This window comes from Pan troglodytes, chromosome 3 (genome assembly GCF_028858775.2).
Source record: "Pan troglodytes isolate AG18354 chromosome 3, NHGRI_mPanTro3-v2.0_pri, whole genome shotgun sequence".
Classification (NCBI taxonomy): domain Eukaryota; kingdom Metazoa; phylum Chordata; class Mammalia; order Primates; family Hominidae; genus Pan; species Pan troglodytes.
In genome coordinates this window covers 153,572,504-153,591,475 of record NC_072401.2, presented here as the reverse complement: position 1 = coordinate 153,591,475, position 18,972 = coordinate 153,572,504, and the positions used below count along the sequence as shown (strand labels likewise).

Sequence of the window (18,972 nt, the reverse complement as noted above, 5' to 3'; positions counted from 1 at the left end):
ATCTCCAGCACACAAGAACTTCCAAACGCTGAACCGCAGTGGCCAGGCGTTCCTCCAGAACCTCCTCCCCCAGGAGCTTGCTACAAGTGCCAGAAATCTGACCACCAGGCCAAGGAATGCCCGCAGCCCAGGATTCCTCCTAAGCCGTGTCCCAACTGTGCGGGACCCCACTGGAAATCAGACTGTTCAACTCACCTGGCAGCCACTCCCAGAGCCCCTGGAACTCTGGCCCAAGGCTTTCTGACTGACTCCTTCTCAGCTTAGTGGGTGAAGACTGACGCTGCCCGATCGCCTCGGAAGCCCCCTAGACCATCACGGACACCAAGCTTCACATAACTCTCACAGTGGAAGGTAAGTCCGTCCCCTTCTAAATCAATATGGAGGCTACCCACTCCATATTACCTTCTTTTCAAGGGCCTGTTTCCCTTGCCTCCATAACTGTTGTGGGTATTCATGGCCAGGCTTCTAAACCTCTTAAAACTCCCCAACTCTGGTGCCGACTTAGACAATACTCTTTTAAGCACTCCTTTTAGTTATCCCCACCTGCTCAGTTCCCTTGTTAGGCCGAGACACTTCAACTAAATTATCTGCTTCACTGACTATTCCTGGATTACAGCTACATTTCATTGCTGCCCTTCTTCCCAATCCAAAGCCTCCTTTGCGTCCTCCTCTTGTATTCCCCCACTTTAACCCACAAGTATAAGATACCTCTACTCCCTCCTTGGTGACCGATCATGCACCCCTTACCATCTCATTAAAACCTAATCACCCTTACCCTGCTCAACGCCAATATCCCATCCCACAGCACGCTTTAAAAGGATTAAAGCCTGTTATCACTCGCCTGCTACAGCATGGGCTTCTAAAACCTATAAACTCTCCTTACAATTCCCCCATTTTACCTGTCCAAAAACCGGACAAGTCTCACAGATTAGTTCAGGATCTGTGCCTTATCAACCAAATTGTTTTGCCTATCCACCCTGTGGTGCCCAACTCGTACACTCTTTTGTCCTCAATACCTTCCTCCACAACTCACTATTCCGTTCTTGATCTTAAAGATGCTTTTTTCACTATTCCCCTGCACCCCTCGTCCCAGCCTCTCTTTGCTTTCACCTGACTGACCCTGACACCCATCAGTCCCAGCAGCTTACCTGGGCTGTGCTGCCGCAAGGTTTCAGGGACAGTCCTCATTACTTCAGCCAAGCTCTTTTCATGATTTACTTTCTTTCCACCCCTCTGCTTCTCACCTTATTCAATATATTGATGACCTTCTTCTTTGTAGCCCCTCCTTTGAATCTTCTCAACAAGACACACTTCTGCTCCTTCTGCATTTATTCTCCAAAGGATATTGGGTATCCCCCTCCAAAGCTCAAATTTCTTCTCCATCCATTACCTACCTCGGCATAATTCTCATAAAAACACACGTGCTCTCCCTGCTGATCATGTCCAATTAATCTCCTAAACCTCAATCCCTTACAAAACAACAACTCCTTTCCTTCCTAGGCATAGTTAGTGTGGTCAGAATTCTTATACAAGAGCCGGGACCGCACCTGTAGCCTTTCTGTCCAAATAACTTAACCTTACTGTTTTAGTCTAGCCCTCATGTCTGTGTGCAGTGGCTGCTGCTGCCCTAATACTTTTAGAGGCCCTAAAAATCACAAACTATGCTCAACTCACTCTCTACATTTCTCATAACTTCCAAAATCAATTTTCTTCCTCATACCTGACACATATACTTTCTGCTCCCACAATTACCGTTGTTCCTGGCCCGGACTTCAATCCGGCCTCCCACATTATTCCTGATACCACACCTGACCCCCATGACTGTATCTCTCTGATCCACCTGACATTCACCCCATTTCCCCATATTTCCTTCTTTCCTGTTCTTCACCCTGATCATGCTTGATTTATTGATGGCGGTTCCACCAGGCCTAATCGCCACAGACCAGCAAAGGCAGGCTATGCTATAGTGCAAGCCACTAGCCCGCCTCTTAGAACCTCTCATTTCCTTTCCATCGTAGAAATCTATCCTCAAGGAAATAACTTCTCAGTGTTCCATCTGCTATTCTACTACACCTTAGGGATTATTCAGGCCCCCTCCCTTCCCTACACATCAAGCTCAGGGATTTGCCCCCGCCCAGGACTGGCAAATTAGCTTTACTCCTCAACATATCCTGAATCAGGAAACTAAAATACCTCTTAGTCTAGGTAGACACTTTCACTGGATAGGTAGAGGCTTTCCTACAGGGTCTGAGATAGCCACTGTAGGCATTTCTTCCCTTCTGTCGGAAATAATTCCTCAGTTTGGCCTTCCCACATCTATACAGTCTGATAACAGACCAACCTTTATTAGTCAAATCAGCCAAGCAGTTTTTCAGGCTCTTAGTATTCAGTGAAACCTTTATATCCCTTATGGTCCTCTGTCTTCAAGAAAAGTAGAACGGACTAAAGGTCTTTTAAAAACACACCTCACCAAGCTCAGCCACCAACTTAAAAAGGACTGGACAATACTTTTACCACTTCCCCTTCTCAGAATTCAGGCCTGTCCTCAAAATGCTACAAAGTACATCCCATTTAAGCTCCCTTTTTATTAGGCCCCAGTCTCATTCCAGACACCAGACCAACTTGGATTGTGCCCAAAAAAACTTGTCATCCCTACTGTCTTCTGTCTAGTCATACTCCTATTCACCGTTCTCAACTACTCACACATGCCCTGCTCTTGTTTACACTGCCAGTTTACACTGTTTCTCCAAGCCATCACAGCTGATATCTCCTGGTGCTATCCCCAAACCACCACTCTTAACTCTTAAAGTAAATAAATAATCTTTACTGGCAAGGCTATGCTAATTAGGCACTCTCTAATTAGATGTCCTAGGTCCTTCCAATTCTTAGTCCTTTAATACCTGTTTTTCTCCTTCTCTTATTCCGTTTAGTTTTTCAATTCATACAAAACTGTATCCAGGCCGTCACCAATAATTCTAAATGACAAATGTTTCTTCTAACAACCCCACAATATCACCCCTTACCACAGAATCTTCCTTCAGCTTAATCTCTCCCACTCTAGGTTCCCACACCACCCCTAATCCCGCTCAAAGCAGCCCTGAGAAACATCGCCCATTATCTCTCCATACCATCCCCCAAAATTTTCGCCATCCCAACACTTTACCACTATTTCGTTTTATTTTTCTTATTAATATAAGAAGACAGTGTTCAAACTCTCTCCACCCTATTACCATCCTGTACAAAGAGCTGCCCCAGGCCACCTCATAAGGCTGGGATATGCACACTAGGTGAAGTTCAGGACAACAAATTCTGGATGCTCAAAGCCCAAGAATCTGGAGCTTGGTCTATAAGGAGAGAAACTGGACTCCAGCTGGGCGATTATCTTTGGTGGGACAGTTTTCTCTAAATAAGAGGACCCTATGGATTGTACTGCTTCTTATAACAAAACTGCTGCAAGCAAGACAGGAGGCCAAAAAGACTACATAAAACTCTAGCACCTGTGCAGTGGCTCATGCCTATAATCCCAGCACTTTGGGAGGTCGAGTGCAACATTTAAGTGTTGCAGTAGTCTAAAGGGACAGTCTAAAGGTGGAGCCAACATGGCAAAACCCCATCTCTACTAAAAATACAAAAATTAGCCTGGCATGGTGCCTGTAATCCCAGCTACTCGGGAGACTGAGGCAGGAGAATCACTTGAACCTGAGAGGAAGAGGTTGCAGTGAGCCAAGATCGCGCCACTGCACTCCAGCCTACGTGACAGCATAAGACTCCGTCTAAAAAAAAAAGGAAGAAGAAGAATGAGAAGAGAGCTAGGTTTATTCAAGAGGCTCCATGAAAAAAGAACTCTGTAGACAATCAACTTGGATGCCATATTATAGATCAGCACTGGACAACAAAAATATAATATGCACCACAAATGCAAGCCATGCATATAACTTTAAATTTGCTAGTGGCCACATGAAAAAGAAGTAAAGAAAAATAAGTAAAATTAACTTTAATAATACATTTTATTTCACCCAGTATATCTAAAATATTCATTCAACATGTAATCAAATAAAAAATGTATTGAGCTCTTAAAAAAACAACAACCTCTAAGACCTGTGCTTTTGCAAAAAAAAAAAAAAAAAGAAAGAAAAAAGGAAGGAAGGAAGAGAGGGAGGGAGGAAGGGAGGGAGGGAGATGTTTCTCTAACTTTCCTAACAATTTCCTAACAAAGTCCCTTAATAACAAAAAAGGGTTGAAAAGATAGTAATAGAGGCTTGGGCATGAGTCCAAAGCTAAAAATTCAAAATGTCTTTAAGTCTTATATTATCTTGAAACTTCATGTGATTTTCCCCCATTCTTTTAATAATGTCCTTTCATATTTTAAAACATTTGAAATTAACACTTATGTTAATTAAACTTTTTGCCACAAACCTTTCATTAAAAGTGGTGACCCAGGAAGTCACATCCTGTTTACCCTTTCTTTTCAAGTGCTGCCAGCACCCTACTGAGTAGCCCAGCTTACAAATCACAATGTGACCAGCTTTATAGTCCAAAGTGAAAGTCAAGAGAACCTCAAATCTGCCTCTGATTTCCAGGGTCAGTCTCACCTATAAAAGTGAGACACAGGTAATAATGAAGCACATGCTATAGGTTCTTTGATGGGAGAAAAAAATTAGCTTGTGTCTGCCATAATTTTATTGAAGCCCCTTGTGCTTATCTCCTTGATGGGAAGGTAATCTTCACACAATAAAATAAGACAATGAATTTTAAAGTGCCTGGAAGAGTCCTGGCTTATAGTAGGCCCTCAATAAATAGATGGAATTCTGATTTGAATCTGAAGTCTAGATAAAAACCTTTACCAATGAGTATGTTTCTGGTGGTTTAGAATGGGATTGGATAAATTATAATTCATGGGCCAAATCCAAACCAAAGCCTGGGGAGTAAAAAGAGAGAGAGCAAGTGAGGGAGAATGCAACAGAAACTGTATGTGGCCCACAAAACCTAGAATATTTGCTGTCTGAGCCTTTACAAAGTTTGCCAACCCTTGGTTTTGGAGCAACCATGAGGGCAAATAATGCCTTAGAGATCCAGTCCCAGAAAGAAATCAGGTAGCAAACTGAGACAGTATCAATGAGCTATTTTCACAGCAGTGCTGCATAATAAACCATCCCAATTCTCCACATCTTAAAATAACAATGTTCATACATCTGTGGGTCAGCTGGGCTCAGCTGAAGTGGCTCTGCTGATCTTGGCTGACTTGCTCCTGCATCTGTGGGTTGGAAGAGGGAGTTAACATAGGCTGTACTAGGCTGGGGAATTTGGCTCTACACTGCAAGTTTGTGGGTCTGGATCCTCTTTACTGTCTCATCCTCTTTGGACCAGTGGGCTAGCCAAGACATGCTCTTCTTGTGGCAGTGACAGAGGCCAAAAAAGAGTGGAAATACGTGACAGCTGTTAGGGACCTAGACTTGGAACTAACAGATTGTCACGTACTTCCCCTGGATGCCATTGGTCAAAGCAAGCCACATATGGGAGCCCAAAGTGGAGCAGTGGGGAAGTATTCTCCTCCAGTAGAGGAGCTGCCTGGTCGTATGGCAAAGATGTCAATAAGGGAGGGTGGAGAACCTGGGTCAATAATGTAAATTTAAACTCAATTCAATACTTACTGAGCACCACACAGGCCAAGCATTCTTCTAGGTCCTGGGGATTTTTCAGCAAGCAAGACTGTTTATCGTCCTTACCTTAGGAGCTTAATTCTAATGGGATGTGGAGGGGATTTAATATTCCATGCTACCCCTTCTTGTTCATTTGGCTCTGGTTCACTGGGGGGTTCGTTGTTGGCATATCTGTTGCTGGCCAGCAGGAATCATCTGGCCTTGACCAGCTTTCTGTCCCCCAGTATTCAGCACTGGGCTTTGGGCAAGGTAAGTGCTCAATAATAAATGAATGAGTGAGTGAATGAAGCATTTTTTTAAATCTCTCTTTCTTAGGAATCACTGAATCCCTGTCAACTCATCTACTGGTGGAAAGGAGGAAAACAACAGAAATTCAGATCTCCAGATTAGCAGACAATGCAAGGCTGGGACGCAGAGCAAATGACAAGTGACAGTGAAACTGGATTTAAGAGAATTTGAATCATTTGGGTGAGAGAGCCCGCAGATGGCGCATGCTGTTCGGTGTGGAAAAATGGGTCATTGCTCCCAGAGCAATTACCATAGCCTAAAAGACCTGTGAGAAGAGCAGAGCATTTGTGCTGCAGGCTGATCAGGGAAGAATTAGGGGAGATTTGTAGGGACTCCAATGCTGTTACGACAGCACCCACGTGGCTCATGCCCACACAGGATGATAAACCAAGCTCAAGAGAGAGTGCCATACCCAATGAGGTCTGTGGCCATGGCCTTCCCTGGATAAAATGAGGGCAGCCCCACAGCACAGCAGAGAACATTTGTCAAGGCTGGCCCGTGAGCACAGTGCTGCTGCCATCATGGTGCCGGAAAGCTAGAGTCTGTGGAAAACCCAGTGTGCTGAGGTGGCCCTGGGGTGGCCACAATTGCTCTGTACAGGAAGCTGGACATCTTCATTCTGGCCCCCGCTCTGCTCCCTGAAAAAGGCTTCCTGACCTTAGTTTCTCTATCTGTGAAATAGGTACTGAGATACTTGCTCTGTTTAGGTTACAGGATTTTAGTGAGGATTGAGAGAACCAGCAAGTGCAAAAACGAACCAGAAACTGTCAGCCTTCAACCAAAATAAGGATTACTCAGGGAAGATGAGTAGGATTTGGTCTCATCTCAAGCAAGACAATGATGCTCTGGGTTTGGGGAAGGGATGGAATGTGTGAGGATAAAGAAATCTTCAGGATCATGAAAGAGACTGTTTTCAAAGTTAGAAGTAAGACATCCTTCATATTAGGAAAAAAATAACTGTAAGAAATTGTTGTTTGAAGCTTGAAGAGTGAAAGTTTCAGAGGCCCAACTCCTCTCAGGAGGATAAGTACGGAAAATAAGTTACTCTTGAGGGTAATTAATTGAAACAGAGGGTGAATGAGTCCAAAATGCACCTACATCCCTTTCAAATTGAAGGGAACAGGGAACTTAAGAGGGGAGGGGCAAGGAGGTAAAGATCATGTTGAAAAGGCAAACATGCTCTTTTCTTTAAATGAGTGTGACCTCAGACATGGGGTTAGCACAGACAGGCGTGTCCCAGCCCCATAATTCCCTTTCTAACCTACTAGCTGTGTTTGCGCAGGCGCCTGCCATTGGGAAGTGCTCTGTGAGCTTTCCTGGGATTGTGCCTCATGAGCTATCACCTGTCACTATGTGTATTTCAAGCCTACTTCTTCCTCTCCCTGACCTGTGAGATGCTAAGAGGAGGAGGGATAGGGTGTCATGCAATATGGAAACCACTTTAAACATCCACTGGGCTGATGGCAATAACAAAATTTATGTAATCCATGAAAGCACAGAATTGGGTAATAAAACTGGATAAATCATTTCTCTTTGTAAAGCAAATTCTCACCAACTGCCACCCAGATCATAACATATGAGGAGCACTGCTCTTCACCTGGGTGCACCTGCCCCCACCAAAAATGAAGTGCCTTGATGCCTCTGAGGATTATGCAGATGTGGGCATTATTTATACATCTGTGTGATGTATCAAGTATCAGAAGGTGTCTCCGGACATGAGTCACAAGGCCTCTAAAAGCAATGACTCTTTTATAGGGTTTTAGATTACGGTGATTTTCCGTAAATCCTGCCAGAGTCACACAACAGGCCAAGAGCAATTAACATTAATTAAATGATCCCCATAAAGAGGTTGCCTCGCTGACACATTGATAACCTCTAAATGCATTTAGCCTGCTACATTCTTGAAGGTGTTCCTTCAGCTGCTCCGGGGGCACTGGGCAGGCTCCTGCTGCCCTGGGCGGCTGCACACACACGTGGAACACCACTGTTCCTGCTGCGATGTGTGCATAAGAACTACCTGGAGATCATGCTAAAATGAGATTCTGATTCAGGAGGTCACAGATGGCACCTGGGATTCTGCATTTCTAACAAGCTCCTTGATGATGTTGACGCTGCTCATCCCCAGACCACACTTTGAGAAACAACACTGTACAAAGCCCCGGACACAGACCCGGGGAGTGGGGGGAGGGGGTGGCCTGGGTTGGGTACAGGAGAGCAACTCTAAACATCCAGTGCATTGCTAATGTGCTGGCCTTTCCAGTCTGCTTTTCTTATCCCCTGGGAACCACCAGTGAAGAGAACTAAGCAAGCAGGACATTGTGCAGATGCTAGGGTTAACATCAAAGCTGATCAAAAGCAGCTTCTGAGAAAAAAAAAAAAGGAGTCCAGGAATAGCTCCACCCTCATCCCCTCTGCATTTTGCACCTGTCTTTTAGAGAAATCACCTGGGATTTTCTAAAGAAAGCCACACCCCACCATTATGAAGGACTTGGAGTTGGAGCTTTTTCCAAGATGGAAGGGTGGGGACCAGAAGACAACTTCTTTAGTGGCGCCAAGAACCCCTGTCCCTAGGCAGAGAGACACTTCTCTGTCTTTACACCGCAGGGCACGATGATGAAACTGGATTTAAAGGCTGGCACACGGCCAGTAATGAGGGCCAGGGTAGGGAGCTGGGGACTATAAAGGCCAAGAAATCCGTGTGTAGAGAGAGGAGGCAGGAAGAATGTGAGTAGTGGGTGCGTCAGGAATGGGCAAAGGTCAAACATTTGAAAAATAGCCCGAGAAGCTTTGGCAGGGACTTCCTGACTATGGAGTGGTGACAGCCGTGAGGAGGTGACCCAAGTGTGGCAGCCAGCAGAAGGAAAGAGCACTCGGTCAGGGCCGGGATGGGAAATTTAGAGAAAATAGTACAGAGAGAAGTTAGGAAGCTACCAGGGCCCATCTCGGGGAGCAGATGTGAGTTTGTGGCAGCCCTATAAAATTGTAGGCCAATCACTTGTAAAATTATATCACAATTTTATAAAGATGCGGCTGCAGAAAGCATCAGTAACAACTGGGAGTGGAAGGTTTCCATTTTAATTCAGTAATGACATGGATGAAGTTAGAAATGTCTCATGAGTCCACAGAAAGGGGTTTGGATACTTCTCTTAAAGTAACCTTGTAGCATTTCCTGATCAAAAATAAATTCAAGCATGAAAATATTGGGGAAGGAAAAGGGGAAAGTTCACTTTGGTTGATGAGATCTTAGAAAAAGAAGTCACAGGAGAAGCGGAGGAGAAGGCCCAGGGATTTTACACAGAGAATTCTTGGGATTCCTCAGAGACTGGAGTCATCTGACCCAGAAATGTGCCCTTGGGTCTGTAGCCTTTTTCTTCTCTCTGACACCCTTCCTCCGTGGATTTTCAGTGCAACACGAGCCAAGCTGGCTATTAATAGAGCAAGAACAATTTTACCACGGGATGTGGTGTTTAATTTAAAGAGACGTCAAAGAGTGAGGGGCAGATGGCTGGGCAGGCAGTGCTTCCCAATGACCTTGGTGAGCCCCTGACTCATCCCAGATCTTACAGATCCAGAAATGTGCTCTGACGAATGAGCCCTGAGTTGATCAAGCTTTAGTGAAAAAAATGAGAAATGGATAAGCCAGGGGCCTGCGTATTAATTTCTAGTAGATCTATGGGTAGCTTGAGAAATGAGAACAGTTATCAGTTCGGGTGATCATTTCTGGAAAGGTGTTCAACTCAAGGGACTCAATTATATATCTCAAGATCACCAGCATGTGGAAAATCCCAAACCTTAAAGCTCAAACAGAAAAATAAGCAAGTAATTCTCAAAACACTCCTTCCTCGCACCATAGTGAAAGAATGACCAATTCTTGTTTATCCCACTCTACCTTCCCATAAATTTAGTGCACCCCCTTCTCCTGCAAGCACAGCTTCACTCTTACTGGTTATTTGATTGGTTTCCTAGGGCTGCCTTAACGAGGTACTAGGATTCAGCGGCTTAAAACCAGAAGTGCAGGGCCAGGCGCGGTGGCTCACGCCTGTAAGCCCAGCACTTTGGGAGGCCGAGGCGGGCGGATCACGAGGTCAGGAGATGGAGACCATCCTGGCTAACACGGCGAAACCCCATCTCTACCAAAAATACAAAAAATTAGCCGGGCGTGGTGGCAGGCGCCTGTAGTCCCAGCTACTCGGGAGGCTGAGGCAGGAGAATGGCGTGAACCCGGGAGGCGGAGGTTGCAGTGAGCCGAAATCGCGCCACTGCACTCCAGCCTGGGCGACAGAGCGAGACTCCATCTCAGAAAAAAAAAAAAAAAAAAAAAAAAAAAAAACCACCAGAAGTGTATTCTTTTCTCACAGTCTGGAAGCCAGAAGTCCTAGGTCAAGGTGCCAGCAGGGCTGTGCTCCCTCTGAAACCCATAGGGTTTCACCCTTGCCTCTTCCTAGCTTCTACTGGCTTGCTGTCAACCTTTGGCTTTCCTTGGCTTATAGCTACCAACTGCAATCTCTGCCTTCATTGTCACATGGCATTCTCCCTGTGCATCTCAGTGTCTCTTCTCCTCTTATAAGGACACTAGAAGTCTATCCTACTCCAGTATTTCATCTTTTATCTACATCCATTATCCTTATCTTAACTAATTACATCTGCAACAACCTTATTTCCAAACAAGGTCACATTCTGAGGCATAGGGGGTTAGGACTTCAATTTTTTGGGGGGACATAATTCAACCCATAACATAACCATAACCATAACCATAATCATAACCGTTATGCCACAGTGTGGTTCAATTTCCAGGCCGGTGTTGAGATAACCATGGCTAAGTCCAGACCCTGCCTTTAAGGATTCCACACTCTATTGAAAGATATATATATATATATATACACACACACATATAATATATATATAGTAACATATATATACACACATACATATATACATATAATTATATTACACATAATGTAATATATGTAATGTAATTACATATGTAATGTAATCATATATATGAAAATTTAGTTGGCAATTTTCCCCTGGCTTCAGGAAAAATCCCCAGACCAATGAAACCACAAAAGCCCTGGGCTGGATCCCAGCAGAATCAGTGTATATTTTAAGTTTCCCTGGTGTAATGATTAATTGTATATCAACTTGACTGGGCCACAGGGTACTCAGATACTTGGTCACACATTATTATGAGTGTGTCTGTGTGAGTGTTTTGGGGTGAGATTAACACTCAAATCGATACACTGAGTGAAGCAGATTGCTCTCTCCAATGTGAGTGGATTTCTTCCAGTTAGTGAAAAGCCTGAATAGAACAAAAAGCCTGATCCTCCCCTGAATAAAGGGAATTCCTCCTGGCTGACTGTCGTCAAGCTGAGACGCTGGGTTTTGTTGTTGTTGTTGTTTTCTTTTCCTGCCTTTGGACTTGAACTGAAACATTGGCTCTGTTTAGGTCTTGATCCTTCTGGCCTTTGGAATGGAACTACACCATCAGCTCTCTTGTGTCTCCAGCTTGCCTACCGCAAATTTTGGGACTTTTCAGCCTCCATAATTGCATGAGTCAATTCCTTATATAAATATCTATCCTGTGTATTCTTTCATACATACATTCTGTTGATTCTGTTTCTCTGGAGAACTCTAACTAATACACCAGGTGGTTCTAATATGCAACCAATGTTAAGAACCACTGACCCATAAATCACAGATAAGAGAATGATTAATTCTGTCTGCAGAGGTGACTTCATGAAAGCCATCACATTTGAGGTGGGCCAGAAAAACAAATGAGTATCATCTGCCTTGCCGCACAGAAAGAGGCAGAGGAAAGAGTATTAGCAAAGAGAAACAAAGAAGAGAGGGTTGGGCCAGAGGAAGGAATAATTGGAGATGAAATGGATGGGTTGGGCCTGATTCTGCCTCGCTGCAAATGTCGTGGTTAAATAATACAGGGAGCTACTGAAAAGTTACCCAAGGGAGCAATGTGCCATTACTGTACTTTAGAAAAAAAAATCTGAAAGCTGTGTAGATGAGGGGAGAAAAGATTGAAAGTGAGAGGGAAATTTAGGACATCAGTGTAAAAGTCTGTTATGGAATGAATGTTTGTATCTTCCCCAAACTCATATGTTGAAGCTCCAACCCCCAATGTGATGGGACTAGGAGGCAGGACTTTGGAAGATAACTAGGTTTAGCAGGGGTCAAGAGGGTAAATGGGGCCCTCATGATGGGATTAATGCCCCTATAAGAAGAGGAAGAGGTACCAGAACATCCTGTCTCCTCCATGTGAGGACACAGCAAGAAAGCAACTGTCTGCAAGCCAGGAAGAAGGCCCTCACCAAGAACCAAGTCTTTCTGCATCTTTATCTTGGACCTCCCAGTCTCCAGAACTGTAGAAATAAATGTCTATTATTTAAACCTCCCAATCTATGGTATTTTGTTATAGTTACCTGAGCTAAGCAAAGCCCAAGCAAGAGATGGTGTGGTCCTGGACTAGCTAAAAGGTTTTTCTGTATGTTTCAGAACTAGATTCAGCAGGATTTTGGTGACTAGGCTTGGGAAATGAGGAGGAGAGGTCAAATATATCTTCAAAGTTGTTAACATGGGTGGCTGGGAAGATGGTTGTGTTAAGATTGGGAATACAGGAGGAGAAGCAGATTTTGTGGAGAACATAATGAGTTCAGTTTTGGACACTTAACTTTGAGGTGCCGCCAAGTATTTGCTTAGACGTGTTCAGTCAGCTGATAAAAATAGATGAGTAAAAGCTCCCCAAGGCCTCCCGAGAAGCTGAGCAGATGCTGGCACATTCTTCCTGTACAGCCTGCAAAACTATGAGCAATTAAACCTCTTTTCTTATTAAATTACCCAGTCTCAGGTATTTCTTTATAGCAACACAAGTATGGCCTAGCACAAGTGTACTTACACAAAGCTAGATGGTATAGCCCACTACACTGGGCTATATGAAATAGCCCATTGCTCCTAGGCTTCAAACCTATACAGCATGATACTGTACTGAATACTGTATGCAGTGGCAACACCATGATAAGTATTGGGTGTCTACATATACCTAAACATGGAAAAGCTACAGTAAGGGTACACTATAAAAAATTTAAAATGGTGCACCTGTATAGGGCATTTATACCATGAATGGAGCTTGCAGGACTGGAAGTTGCTCTGTGAGTCAGTGAGTGAGTGGTGAGTGAATGTGAAGGCCTGGGACATTACTGCACACTACTGTAATCTTTATAAACTCTGTAGACGTAAGCTACATTACATTTATCTAGAAAATAATAAATTCACTTACAGCCTTCAATAATAAATTAAACTCAGCTTACTGTAACTATTTTACTTTATAAATTTTAAAATTGTTAAAAGCTTTTTGTCTCTTTTGTAATAACACTTAAAACACAAACACATTGTACCAATGTCTGAGAAATATTTTTTCTTTATATCCTATTTTAAAAGCATTTTCCTATTTTTAAAATTATGTATTTTCTTTACATTTTAAACTTTTTTGTTAAAAACTAAGATACAAACACAGACTAGCTTAGGCCTACACAGAGTAAGGACAATGAATCTCACTGTCTTCCACCTCCACATCGTGTCCCACTGGAAGGTCTTCAGGGGCAGCATGGAGCTGTCATCACCCATGCTAACAATGCCTTCTTCTAGAATAGCTCCTGAAGTAACTGCCTGAGGCTATTTTGCAGCTAACTTTTTTCTAAGTAGAAGGAGTACACCCTAAAACAACGATTAAAAGTATAGTGTAGTAAATATATAAACCAGTAACATAGTTTATTATTATGATCAAGTATTACATACTGTACATAATTGCATATGCTAGACTTTCATGTGGCTGGCAGCACAGCAGGTTTGTTTACACTAGCATCACCACAAACACGTGAGTAATGCGTTGTGCTACGACTTTCCCACGGCTACAACGTCTGTAGGTGATGGGAACGTTTTAGCTTCATTATAATCTTATGGGACCACCATTCTATATGTGGTCTGTTGTTGACAGAAAGGTTGTTATGTAGTATACGACTGTATATTCGTCCCACGGAGGTCAAAGGGGAGGTACTTAAAACATTTGCCGAAAATAATTTAATCTAAAATTTAAAAAATAATTGATTTTGTCAAGTGTTTCAAAGATGTCCAGTAATTAGACTGAGAGGAGGGGAGGGGAGGGGAGGGGAGGGGAGGGGGAAACGGGGATATCCTTGACTATCCCCGTAAGTGATGAATAATCTAAAACATTATATTTTATTTTTAAAAATTATGAATATATCGTAGAGCAGAAGGAAAGGTTAACATAAATTTTAAAGTTTAAGAGGAGAATTCAAGAAAAAGTATTTTCAGGTGCATTTAGAACTAGAGCCCAGCAGCACGCATCCTTCTCTTCTGCCACTAGGGGCACTGTGCTGGGAAAGTCTGAGGCAGCGCCATCTTCCTGAGAAGATGCTCAGAAACTCAGCTGAAGAAACTACTCCGTGAGCCTAAATACCAACCCAGGAATTTAGAACAATCTTGTTCATCCAGCGACTTTTTTTTCTTTTTAGAAAAGGGAAATTATTGAAGGAAATTTAGGATTTTGCAGGAGTCATGAATCTTACTGGTTCCCAGGATTTCTTTAGAGGGAAATTATTCGGTGGTACAAAACACCTTTTAACAATAAGCCTATAAAGGAAAAGAAACATCCTCCCATTTGGCTGAGAATTCAGATAAGTGGCACTCTGTTCCTCTTGTCAAGTCATTCCAGTGATTGATCAGTAGTGACTTAGCATACTTTGTCTAAAAATATAGCATATCCTCATTCTCTGGGATATGCTATATTTTTGAAATTTTTGAAAATTGGCCACTACCATTTCAAGACCTTTTTCTCTACAAAATATATATGGTTCCTTAACTTGTCACTTCTTTAAGAGAAAACCCAGAGCATCCACACGGCCCCTGTGGACAGTAGTCATCAGGACCTCCGTTTCCTCAATGAGTTGGGCTAGATGATCTCTACAGTTCTGTCTCCAAGGGTCTCAGAGTCTCTAAAAGAATTGCTAGAATCAGTGCTCTGCCTCACTTGCTATGACAGTTCATTACATTGGTGGCCCCCAGTGAAACACCCCTCCTGGTGTACACACCTCCTGGAAGTCAGGACCTCATGTACTCCACTCTGGGTTGGGGATGTGACTTGCTTTAACCAAGAGAGTGCAGTGGAAGTGATGCTGCACCTGTTTCAGGACTCAGTCTTAATAAGACCTGGCAACTCCTACTTCTGCATTCTTAGGAGCCCTGAGGTGCTATAAAAGATGTCCAGCCTCTCTGCTGGAGAGATCATTTGGAGAAGTCCAGGCCCCTGAGTTCTCAAGACAAGAGAGAGAGAGAAAGAGAGAGAGAGAGTGAGGTCCAGCCATGCCAGCATTCCCGCTGAGCCTAGGCCACAGCTGTCCAGCTAGCTAAATGCAGTCATATGAGTGAACATTGGCAAGGCCAGCAAAAGAACCACCAAGTTGAGCTCAGCTCTAATTGCAGAATCATGAGCAAATAAACTGGTTATTGTTTTAGGTCACTAAGTTTTGGGATGGTTTGTCACACAGAAAATAGATAGCCAAAAAAGAAATACAAGTATGATTCTATAAAACAGAGGTTGCAAGGATTGTATTATATGTCAAAAGTCTGACCCTTTTCCTTGTGGGGATGATAAAAGGTGGTATAGCTAATTTACTCCCAACCTATAACTGTATTAATCATCTTTTTATTCTGTATTTTTGATGTTTTGATATCTCGGGGCCTTGCTGACCCTGGAGGGACTGCTCCTCCCAGGGACAGCCATGCCTAGAGATAGTAAACATGGGAACTTCCTTTTCAAATGCAGATCAACCAATCGGAGCCTATACCCCCAACCACCCCCTTTATTAGGCTCTCACACTCTGGGTCACTGTCCACCTGCCCTAATCACCCCAGGGCCAGGAGCCAAGCAACTAGAGACAGCTCCTGTGCCCCGGAGCCACTAAAATGGTTCAAACCAGCTAGTCCTAAGCCTGCTTACCCTGCGTGCCTGTTCCTTCACAGAAACTACAACAAATACTCTCGCCCACATCTTCCCCTCTTCCTCTGCCTCCTGACTGATCCCCGTGCTTCTCCAGGTGGCCCTCCATGGTGTGGTGTGCCCCTCCCCTTGGGATCTGTAAGTGTAACAAACTATCTTTTCAATGGCCAGTTGTTCCCTCACCTGTTACCCTTGTCATTCCTGAATTATAATAGAATCTACATTTTAAAACAGTAACCTTTGAGTATAATTAAGTGGGCAAATCCATAGCCAGTGTGACTCTCACAGGTAACTAAGATGGTCTAGGCAGAGGTGACTGGGAAGAACCAGAGCATTGTGCCACTAAAAATAACAACTATTATTTTTTAACATTCCCCATTGATCCTCTAGATAACTCCAGGAGGTGGATTGTATTGTCCCCAATCATCCAGAAGGGAAAATTAAGGCTTAGATTAAATAATATGCCACTAGCAACTGGCAGAACTAGGATTCCAACTCAGTTTTCCTCTGATCTAAAACCAGAACTCTTTTCCTAAGCTGTCCCAAGGAATGAGTTTTCTATTTTTAATCACCTTTTTCTGATTATAAAAGTAATAATTCTCATTGACAATTTGAAATATAAAGAAGAAATGTAAAATCACTCATTTAAGTACTCAGAGATAACCACTATCAACATTTTGGTGTGTGTCTTTCCAGTCTTTCTTCCATGCGTATTGTATAGATTTTACAAAACTCAGATTAAACTCACTATCTCTTATCACCTACTTGTAAATCTATCAATAGATTGTGAGCATTTTCCCATGCCATTAAATGTTCTCCTACGATAGGAACTTTAATGGCTAAATTTTAGTTTCCCAGCTTATAAATACAAGAGCCATTTATTAATCCTCCATTTGTTATCATGTGAATTATTTATAATATTTTGCTACTGAAAGTGCTTTGATGAGCATTATCATCTGTCCTGATACATAATATTTTGTGAGCATCTCTGATTAAAACTTTAGGATAAATTCCTCAATATAGAATTGCTGAGTCAAAGGATATGCATTTTTGTTTGTTTGTTTGTTTTAATTGAGACAGCGTTTCACTCTATTGCCCAGGCTGGAGTGCAGTGGTGCAATCTTGGCTCACTGCAGCCTCTGCCTCCCAGGTTCAAGTGATTCATGCCTCAGCCTCCCGAGTAGCTGGGATTACAGGTGCTCACCACCACACCCAGCTAATTTTGTATTTTTGGTAGAGGCAGGGTTTCACCATGTTGGACAGGCTGATAGTGAACTCCTGACCTCAAGTGATCCACCCGCCTCAGCCTCCCAAAGTGCTGGGATTACAGGTGTGAGCCACCACACCGGCCCTGGATATACATGTTTTTAAGACTTTTGATACTTGTTTGTCAAATTTCCCTCCAAATATGTGGTACCTGTTTCCACTTATCCCAGAGTTCTTGTTTTTAACATAATATGACTTCCTTCTAGGGACTGCTCTGTGTATAGTTTTGCATGTGTATATGACTGAAACACACACAGGGTCCTTTCCATACTCAGTTCAAGCAGAGTGTAGTCTTTGATTAATATCTATAGTTGGTAAATAGAGAGGCCCCTTAGACTTGAAATCTCTATTCCAAAAGAGAACTCGGTTTCTCAAAAGGGCTCACTAGCCTGGTAGTGGAGTAACTATTGTTATTCAGTCATACAGAATTATGACACATGACTGCCTATATTGCTTAAATAACAGTTGTATGTGCACTCCTCCAAGTATATTCAGATTATGTGTACTGCAGCTGTGTACAGTAAGTTCAGAGGGAAGGCCAGTAAGCAATGCATCCCATTTCCACAAAGGAAGGGTGTCTGGAAGAGATGGCATTTTAACTGATTCTAAAGAACTGAAGAGATTCACAGAGTCCCAGAATGCAAATAGAAAGCTGTATCACTCCCCCTACATCTATAGGCAAAGGAATATGCTACTTACCTGGTATGACCTAAAGTGTCTCCCAAACAGACTCGTTCTCCCAAATATCACTGCCGACACACACCAGCCTTCTGTGCCCTAAATTCTAAGTAGTAACACCTTGGCCTTCAAGCTGAAAGTTGCCTGTTAAGATGCAAATAGATGAGTCAGAAGGGCACACCTTACACCATTAGCTGCATTAACAACTTAACTCAAATGGGCTTATCAAACAGCTGGAGTCCCCTACAGAGGCCCCAAGAAAATGAGATCAGAGTATGTGGTATTACTACTCAGTGTCCAAAGTCAAGGTAGAGGGGCAAAGAAGTTTCCTGGATGACCGTGGAGAGAAGGACAGCTCTGGTGCAAAAGATACAACATAGAGTGTTTTAGAGGACCCTGAAGAGAGTTTTCAGTGTGGTTCGGGCAATTACCTGGACTTGTTGGACTGAAACTTTGATCCCATTCCCTGCTGATAACCACACTAGTTTGTAGCTTCCATTTTCTGCCAACAACAGAACTTCCAGCAAACAAATTATTCTAGGTGGACACACCATTTTCTTCTTCCTCCCACAGGTATATACAGGTAAGTATCTGAGACAGGCCCTGCAAAGATCAGGTCACATCTGTTAACAAGGCACTGGTTATATCAATGGCAACTCTGAGACGATTTCTCTGTGCTGAAGTAAGGCACTAAATATAATAGCCTTTTAACTGGCACATTGTTATCAGTATTATTATGGCTTTCTCTTCATGCCTGTCACTGGATTATGGTAATTTTTTTTAGTCATAGGTTTTAATTGGAGTTGAAGTCTCTGAGTTACTGACAGCTCGGGAGAGCTGTAAATGCTCTAAGATTGACTTCCCACTGTCACAAAATCATAACACAAGCAAAAAGTAGAGGTTCTCTCAAGCCTCCTCATGCCAATTAGAAACAAAGCAACTTTCTAAACAGAAGGCTTCTTTTCCAGCAGGCTTCACACTAAAGGAGAGGGAGGCAGAAGGCACCTACCTCTCTCCTCATCCTTCCTCCGAGGTTCAGTGCAAGAAACAATG

General features: G+C 43.1%; 1 long non-coding RNA gene across 1 annotated transcript in view; it reads right to left on the bottom strand.

Moving 5' to 3' along the window:
• LOC104006242 (uncharacterized) overlaps nucleotides 1-18,609 on the bottom strand; it is a 143,101-nt gene extending 124,492 nt beyond the window's left edge. Inside the window, exons 1-2 of the long non-coding RNA XR_010156356.1 lie at nucleotides 18,351-18,609; nucleotides 17,941-18,063 (exon numbers count right to left, since the gene is read on the bottom strand). This is a non-coding gene — a long non-coding RNA (uncharacterized LOC104006242). The remainder of the gene's footprint in view (nucleotides 1-17,940; nucleotides 18,064-18,350) is intronic.
• Between the last annotated feature and the right edge of the window lie 363 nt (nucleotides 18,610-18,972).